The following is an 8577-nucleotide window of genomic DNA, read 5'->3' as shown; positions in this document are numbered from 1 at the left end:
ACCTGGTCAGATAGTAAGGCGGCCATTGTCGCAGCCTGCCTTGTCCATCAGGTGGTGGAGCGGTACTGTCACTGGGCTAGTAATCCACAGACCCTTGCTATCGGGACCCGGGTTCGAAACCCATCCCAGCAGATGGTGATATTTGAATTCAGCAAAAATCTGGAATTAAGAATCTTACAAGAAGCATGAAACCCTTGTCGACTGCTGTAACAATCCCAACTGGTTCATTAATGTTCTTTTCGGGGGAGGAAATCTGCCGCCCTTACTTGGTCTGGCCTACACGTGACTCCAGGCCCACAGCGATGTGGCTGGGTCTTAAAAGGCCCGCTGAACTATTTTGAGTTCAACCAATGAAACAAAATCAAACAAAACTGAGGGAAAATTAAAAGGGGCAGCGACTTAAAGGGGCAGCGCCTTAAAGGGGCACTGCCCTAATCAGAAACAAAGAGAAAAAAATTAAACTTAAAGCATCAACCCAGAAAGTGATCAAAAGGATCAGTGAAGCACCCCAGATCCTGCGGTGCCCACCGAGCACGGGGTTGGGGGGGGGGGGCTCGATGGTGTTAGGTGCCCTCTGAAATGGCCTAGCAAGCCCCTCCGTTCTGAGATAATTAGGGATGGGAAACAAACACTGGCCCAGCCCAGCGATGCCTATGGGTGAATTTTTAAAAAAGGCTATAGAACATACAGTGCAGCAGGAAGCCATTCGGCCCATCGAGTCTGCACCGACCCACTTGAGCCCTCACTTCCACCCTATCCCCGTAACCCAATAACCCCTTTTTTGGACACTAAGGGCAATTTATCGTGGCCAAACCACCTAGCCTGCACGTCTTTGGACAGTGGGAGGAAACCGGAGCACCCGGAGGAAACTCACACAGACACGGGGAGAACGTGCAGACTCCGCACAGACGGTGACCCAGCGGGGAATCGAACTTGGGACCCTGGAGCTGTGAAGCTACCGTGCTGCCCTTTGTTGCGTGTCGGAATTGTGAAGGAGGTTCTTGCCCTTGATGTGCTTTTTTTTTAATTTAAGAAAAGTTCTTCCATGACGATGCAGTCATCGTTGGACAGGCCGCTATTTGTTGCCCTAACCTTCCAATCTTTATGGTCATCAGTCAGATTCTACGTGGCCCCTTACAGAGTGAAATCCTGAATCAAGGTGTGGAGCAATGGCCCACTCACTCTTTCCTTGCTCCGAGTGAAGCAGCAGTGGACTGTGGAATTGAACACGCTTTGGCGAATTGGGGGAAGGTGATCAATAGGTTAAGACTTTCAGTACAGGAGCCCGGCCTTCATTGCACAACCCAGTGCACACAGCCCATTACCATTAAACTATTTTATCGCCTCTCGGAGTGAGAATTATAAATGACCCAAATTAAACGGCAGATGTTAAAGGTCTCATACATCTTGTGAGATATTCTTCAAGGCTGGGATGCCTTTGGAATTGTTTTGGGGGAAAGCAACCTTATCCAGTAATTACTCTGGATTCTGTAGGGACCTTATCCAATTTTTTTATTTTCGGAAGTTAAATCTAGCGAGCAGACCTGATGGTGCTTGAATACAGCGCTACGTGTAATGGGAGCTGTGGTCTGTTCTGCCGCAACCCATAACACTCAAAAATTAAACAAAGACTTGCATTTATGTTGCACCCTTCATGGCCACAGAGCACCCCGAAGCACTTTACCGTGAATGCAGTACTTTTGACGTGTAGTCCCTCTTGTAATGTAGGAAAAACAGAAGTCAATTTGCACAGGGCAAGCTGGAATATTCTGTTTTTGTGATGTTGACCAGTATCTCATCTCAAATTATGGACGGCACGGTTGCACAGCGGTTAGCACAGTTGCTTCACAGCTCCAGGGTCCGAGGTTCGCTTCCCGGCTGGGGTCACTGTCTGTGCAGAGTCGGCACGTTCTCCCCGTGTCTGCGTGGGTTTCCTCCGGGTGCTCCGGTTTCCTCCCACTGTCCAAACATGTGCAGGTTCGGTGGATTGGCCGTGCTGAAATTGCCCTTACTGTCCAAAGAAATAACTGGGTTACGGGGATAGGGCGCAGGTGTGGGGCTTAAGTGGGGTGCTCTTTTTCCAAGGGCCGGTGCAGACTTAATGGGCCGAATGGCCTCCTTCTGCACTGTAAATTCTACGGTTGTATGGTCCCAATCTTCGGCCTCAGACACAGTAGATAGGTCCTTGATGAATAAGGGGGATCAGGGGTTATGGGGAAAAGGCAGGAGAATGGGGTGAGAATCATATCAACCTTGATTGAATGGTGGGAAAGACTCAATGGGCCGAATGGCCTAATTCTGCTCCTATGTCTTATGGTCTTATCACCTTCTCAAGGGCAATTAGGGATGGGCAATAAATGCTGGCCTAGCCAGCGACGCCAAAGAATAAATAAGAAAGAACAAATTATTCCCGCACAATCACTTTGTTTGAAAATTTAACCAGTCCAAAATGTGTTTGTGAGTGTTGGTGTTCACATATGCCTGGTGGGGCCTGAACAACCTTTCGCCTTTCCTAGTCGCGCTTAGCCCTGTTAACATTTTATTTTTATGTGAGGGAAGCCCGGCGAACCATGTACATGTGTTCCAGTCGTGCCCGAAGTTGAGGGGATTCTGGCAGGGACTTGCGGACGTCATGTCCGAGGTCCTGGAAGGGAGGGTAACCCTCGAGTCCGGAATTGGCAATATTTGGGGTATTGGAAGATCAGGGGGCCAGGGGAGGGGGGGGGGGGGGTGGCCGATATTCTGGCCTTCTCTTCCCTGGTGGCCCGGAGACGGATTTTGCTGGGATGGAGGGACTCGGACCCTCCAAGGTCGGGGGTGTGGGTCAGTGACATGGGAGGGTTGCTCAGGCTGGAAAAGATTAAGTTCGCCTTGAGAGGGTCCATTCAGGGATTTGCTCGGAGGTGGCAGCCGTTCATCCACTTTTTTAAGGAAGATTGTAAGGGGGGGGGGGGGGGGGGGGGGGCGGGTGAGGAAAGGGGGGGGAGGAAAATGAGAGTGTAAGACAAGGACAGGGAACTTCGTACACGGGTAATTAGGAAATAGGGTGGGGGTAGTAGGGGACGTTGTTTTCAGGTTTCTTTGCGTGTGTCGGCCCGCGTGGGTGTTGAAGGAATGTTGAAGTGTTAAACTGTGAAAATTACAAATGCTTCAATAAAATATTTTGTAGAAAAAAAACATTTTATTAAAAATTTTTTATTTTGTGTCACATCAGAAAGATATCGGGCGTTGTGGGCCGAGATTCTCCGCCCCGCCGGGCCACATCTCTCCCCCGACCGGCAGGCGGGATTCTCCCTTACGCCGGCTGGTCAATGGGGTTTCCCATTGTGGGGCAGCCCCACGCCGTCGGAAAACCCTCGGGAGCCGGCAAAACGGAGAATCCCGACGGGGGAGAATCCCGGCTGTAATCTTTCAGACTTTAGTTGTTAGCGCTTGTTACTGGAATGTTCAAAGATTAATCTTTACCGAAAGGGCAGCTCGGTAGCTTAGTGGTTAGCACGATTGCTTCACAGCGCCAGGGTCCCAGGTTCGATTCCCGGCTGGGCAACTGTCTGTGCGGAGTCTGCACGTTCTCCCCGTGTGTGCGTGGGTTTCCTCCGGGTGCTCCGGTTTCCTCCCACAGTCCAAAGATGTGCAGGTTGGGTGGATTGGCCGTGCTAAATTGGCCTTAGTGTCCAAAATTGCCCTTAGCGTTGGGTGGGGTTACTGGGTTATGGGGATAGGGTGGAGGTGTGCGGTCAGGCTGGTTTAGCTCAGTCAGCTAAATCGCTGGCTTTTAAAGCAGACCAAGCAGGCCAGCAGCACGGTTCGATTCCCGTACCAGCCTCCCCGGACAGGCGCCGGAATGTGGCGACTAGGGGCTTTTCACAGTAACTTCATTGAAGCCTACTCGTGACAATAAGCGATTTTCATTTCATTTCATTGGGTAAGAGATGCTCTTTCCAAGAGTCGGTGCAGACTCGATGGGCCAAATGGCCTCCTTCTTCTGCACTGTAAATTCTATGAAATCTATGAAAACAATTGAGGGGGAACAGAAGCAATTCACCTTCCATATGCCTGGAAAATAAACTTGTTGAATGCCGGTTGAGAAAAGAACTTGCAGATGGAGAGGGAAAAAGTGCTTTGTCCGAAGGTGTGACGCGACACTGTGTCCACTTACAACAGTGGGGGACCTGTGTGTTATTAATGACTAAACCAGTTACTGAGTCAGTGTGATCAGGTGGAATTTTAATTGCTGTCTTTAGAGCCAGTTGTCAAGACTTCTAAAAATTGAAAACTTTTTTTTTATCTAAGAAAGCTCCCAAGTTATCTTCTGTTCAAATTTATGCCTGTCAATAAATTGTACTTGGTTTCCTTAGCCTGAAATTCATGCCTTGTACGTGCAGTGTGTTCAGTGATCTGCCTTCGGTAACCACCATTTTGTAGCAAGCTAATTGAAAGGGTGCCAGAAGAAAGCCTGAATTGTAACACTGTGTATCATAGATACCCCCCCCCCCCCGGTTGTTGCTGCCACTGATCGTTGTCTGCCGTTCTGCCAGGAAGTCTAGGAACGGTTGCCACCGCTTGAAAATCCCCTGTACCGACCCCCTCAAAGCAATTTCACCCTTTCCAATTTGATAAGCCCCGCCATGTCATTGATCCAGGCCTCAACGTTTGGGGGCCTCGCATCCCTCCACTGAAGAAGAATCCTCCACCGGGCTACCAGGGACGCAAAGGCCAGAATACCGACCTCTTTCGCTTCCTGCATTCCCGGCTCCTCTGCAACCCCAAATATTGCGAACCCCCAGCCGGTTTGACCCTGGATCCTACCACCCTCGACACCTTCCTCGCTACGCCCTTCCAAAATTTCTCCAGCGCTGGGCATGCGCAGAACATATGGGTGTGGTTTGCTGGGCTCCCCGAGCACCTAACACACCTGTCCTCGCCCCCAAAAAAACAGCTCATCCTTGTCCCGGTCATGTGTGCCCTGTGCAACACCTTAAACTGTATGAGGCTGAGCCTCGCACATGAAGAGGAAGAGTTGACTCTCCCTAGGGCATCTGCCCAAGTCCCCTGCTCGATCACCTCCCCGAGCTCCTTCTCCCATTTACCTTTCAGCTCCTCCACCGAGGCCTCCTCTTCCTCCTGCATCACCTGGTATATTGCCGAAATCTTCCCCTCTCCAACCTACCCACCCGAGAGCACCCTATCCTGTCCAGGACGGATGGGAGAGCGTTCAATCGGTGTGTAAAAACCAACGTGGCCTGTTTGAGCCCAATGGTCTGGGCTTTCTTACGATGTTGCCCAGCACAGCCAAGCTTGCACATAGCAGATGAGGAGGTAAGATAGATCAGTTAGTGCCAAGACAGTGACATTGTAGGGCAGCACGGTGGCCTAGTGGTTAGCACAGCTGCCTCACGGCGCTGAGGTCCCAAGTTCGATCCCGGCTCTGGGTTACTGTCCGTGTGGAGTTTGCACATTCTCCCCGTGTCTGCGTGGGTTTCGCCCCCACAACCCAAAAATGTGCAGAGTAGGTGGATTGGCCACGCTAAATTACCCCTTAATTGGAAAAAATAATTGGGTAATCTAAATTTATTTAAAAAAAGACAGTGATGTTGTGTTTACAATTCTGTAAATTGCAGAAGGAAGGGATTGCTGAAGAACATTAAGAGTTCTACAATTTGAGACATTGGAAGGAATGAGTTAAGAAAGACGTAAGGGTGTCCTGTGTTTAATGGTCTTAGAAAACAGGGGGGGGGGGTGGGGGGGGGGGGTGGATTGGCGGGTACGTATTGGAACTATGTACATGGATACTCAAACCAAGGGAGAAGGTTGAGAGGAGAAATGACGAGAGTACTGACAAAAGAGAGGGAGGTCCGGGAGGCAGGAGGTGAGAGAGTGATGAGTTAACTGATGTAGTCCGTTCAGCAATGTGAGAGAGGAACTTCACTGAAATTGTGCGTTGGGTTTTTAAGGCTACCAAGCTATTTATTCGCTGTTTAGTATGGAAGTGGCTTGGAGGGAACAACAAGATGTATTTGAGATCAGGGACAGTGTGAGGCCAAATTGTACCAATAGATAAAAGAGGAATGAGTGCGCGGCATCAAGGTTCTGAAGAGTTTTGTGTGGACTCGAGAGAAAGGATCAAGTTTTCACTCCCCTCACTCACCACACATTCCCCATGCCACATCAATGCCACTTCATGCCCTACCAACCCCTCATGTTGCATATCCTCAATGCCAACCTATGCCCCTCTACCCACCCCATGGCACTTTGTAGCCCCATGCCAACTTAGTACCAACCCATGAACCCCACTCACCCCTTGGCCCTTTTCTTTTACCCCTGTACCAACATAGTGCCAACCTCCATTGCCTCCTCACTCACCAGCCTTTGCCCTTACACCCTGCATGCCATCTCACCCAGTACCCACCATGGGCAGGCCACAGGAGCCATGAGATGAAATAAAGGTTTAAGTATCCATTACAGACCTAACTATAATACAAAGAAAACACTCTCATTAATAAAGGCCAATTCAATACGTTTAAATCTCTTCAAGAACTTAAGCCCTTATTAAAAACAAATATTTGTGGTCCTAGCCCCAAATCAAAGACAGCTCGTCACTTTGTAACTGTCAATCAAACTGTGAACTTAACAAGTTCTACACTGTGATGGTAGGTCATGCAGTACTAATCCTGTAATGATAACCCTCAGGGTTATGTCAACCAACAGTTAGTGAAATTGCAAGCACCTTTTTTAACTAGAGACCCCTTTCTTTTCAAACATTTATAGTTCAGGGGATTTAAACGACTTGACGGTTGACAGTTCCACAGTCCTTACGCACCTTCATGTTTACTCTTTATTCCAAACGGTACGTGACTGCTCCAGAAGGAATACCTAACCTATCCCAAAAGGGTGTCCTGATTCCTCCAAAAGATCTAGTAGGTTTAGACTTTTTCCTCAAATTTGTGAAGCCCGTGAGTTGTGATTCAGAAACCTGGGTGACAAAAATTGCTTCGGGATTCAGGGCTTTGGTGCCACTGTGGCTAACGTGTGCACAATTACGGCGAATTTTCAGCCCAAAATTGGAAAAATTAATCACATCAGAGGTGGCAGGACACCTGCTCTATGGACTGATTGCTGAGTGAGTTGCTCCTGAACCGAATTGTGAGGTTATTTCTTTGAAATCAGTGATTGGCACAATGTGCGTGGCATGCTGGGAATAGAACAAAGAACAGTACAGCACAGGCGGAGGCCCTTCGGCCCTCCAAGCCTGCGGCGAGCATGATGTTGGCCTAAACTAAAACCTTCTGCACTTCCGGGGTCCCTCTGTTCCCATTTATATATTCATCAAGATGCCTCTTAAATGGCGCTATTGAAGAGTGGCTCTTAAAGGGGCAATTGGCCGCCCTCAAAGGTTAACAGCCCAACTTCAAAACAAAAATGAGGCCCAGAGACAGCAGGAGGTCCATCCCATAATGCCACTTTCCAGACACTACTGAGATGAGTGGGTATCTATGGAGTACGGTGCCTGGCTCCACCTGGGAGTGTCACCAGAATGGTCTGGAAGAGGCTGGTGAGTGCGCAACGTCTGACCTACATGCGGCCAAATGTCCCGACGGTGAGGAGGATGGTCGCCAGGGTAAATGTGCGGCTCTTCTGTGGAGCCGTGATAACCTGCCTTTCTGAGGTACCGGCGTACCCCTGTGTAGCATGGACATCCTGCATTGTTGCCATCCCAGAATCCCCAAATTATTCCAGCAGAGGTTGGGCCTATCGCGTCTGCACTGGCTCTCCAAACGAGCTTAGTGGCCATTCCCTTACTTTTCCGACCCCTACACCCCCCCCCCCCCCCCCCCCCCCCCCTCACCCCTGCAATTTGATCCTGTTTTACAAATGGATTTTCAGTCAAAGTTTTCCATTTTTCACAACTGTCACATCAAAAACAAGAGGGAAAGAGGAGAAAAGCCAAAGCTGGGGGCGCAAAACATCACGTAGCAGAAGTCATCGAGACAAAATCCAAAACGTGTTCCTTCCACAAACGCAAAACCTGATAAAACTCAGCCAATAGCACTGAGTTACATCAAAGCACTGAGTTACATCAAACCACTGGGGCCCGGTTTAGCTCAGTGGGCTGGACGGCTGGTTCGTGACCCAGAGCGAGGCCAACAGCGCGGGTTCAAATCCCGTACCGGCTGAGGTTATTCATGAAGGCCCCGCCTTCTCAGCCTCGCCTGAGGTGACCCTTGGGTTAAATCACCACCAGTCAGCCCTCCCCCCCTCAAAAGGGGAAAGCAGCCTCTGGTCATCTGGGACTATAGCGACTTTACTTACCAATAGCTTCAAATAAATGTGACGGAGGAATAAAAAACTCGAGAATTCCAGCGCGAAGTGGAGGGGAGGGGGGGGGAGGGGGGGGAGGGGGGAGGGAGGGGGGGGGAGGGGGGGGGGGAGGGGGGAGGGAGGGGGGGGGGGGAGGGGGGGGGGAGGGGGGGGGGAGGGGGGGGGGGAGGGGAGGGAGGGGGGGAGGGAGGGGGGGGAGGGGGGGAGGGAGGGGGGGGGGGGGGTGAAATTCCACTCATACCCACAACGCAGTCAACT

Source organism: Scyliorhinus canicula, chromosome 27 (genome assembly GCF_902713615.1).
Source record: "Scyliorhinus canicula chromosome 27, sScyCan1.1, whole genome shotgun sequence".
Taxonomy (NCBI): domain Eukaryota; kingdom Metazoa; phylum Chordata; class Chondrichthyes; order Carcharhiniformes; family Scyliorhinidae; genus Scyliorhinus; species Scyliorhinus canicula.
The sequence above is the reverse complement of the archived record's forward strand: the minus strand, read 5'-3'. Positions refer to the sequence as shown.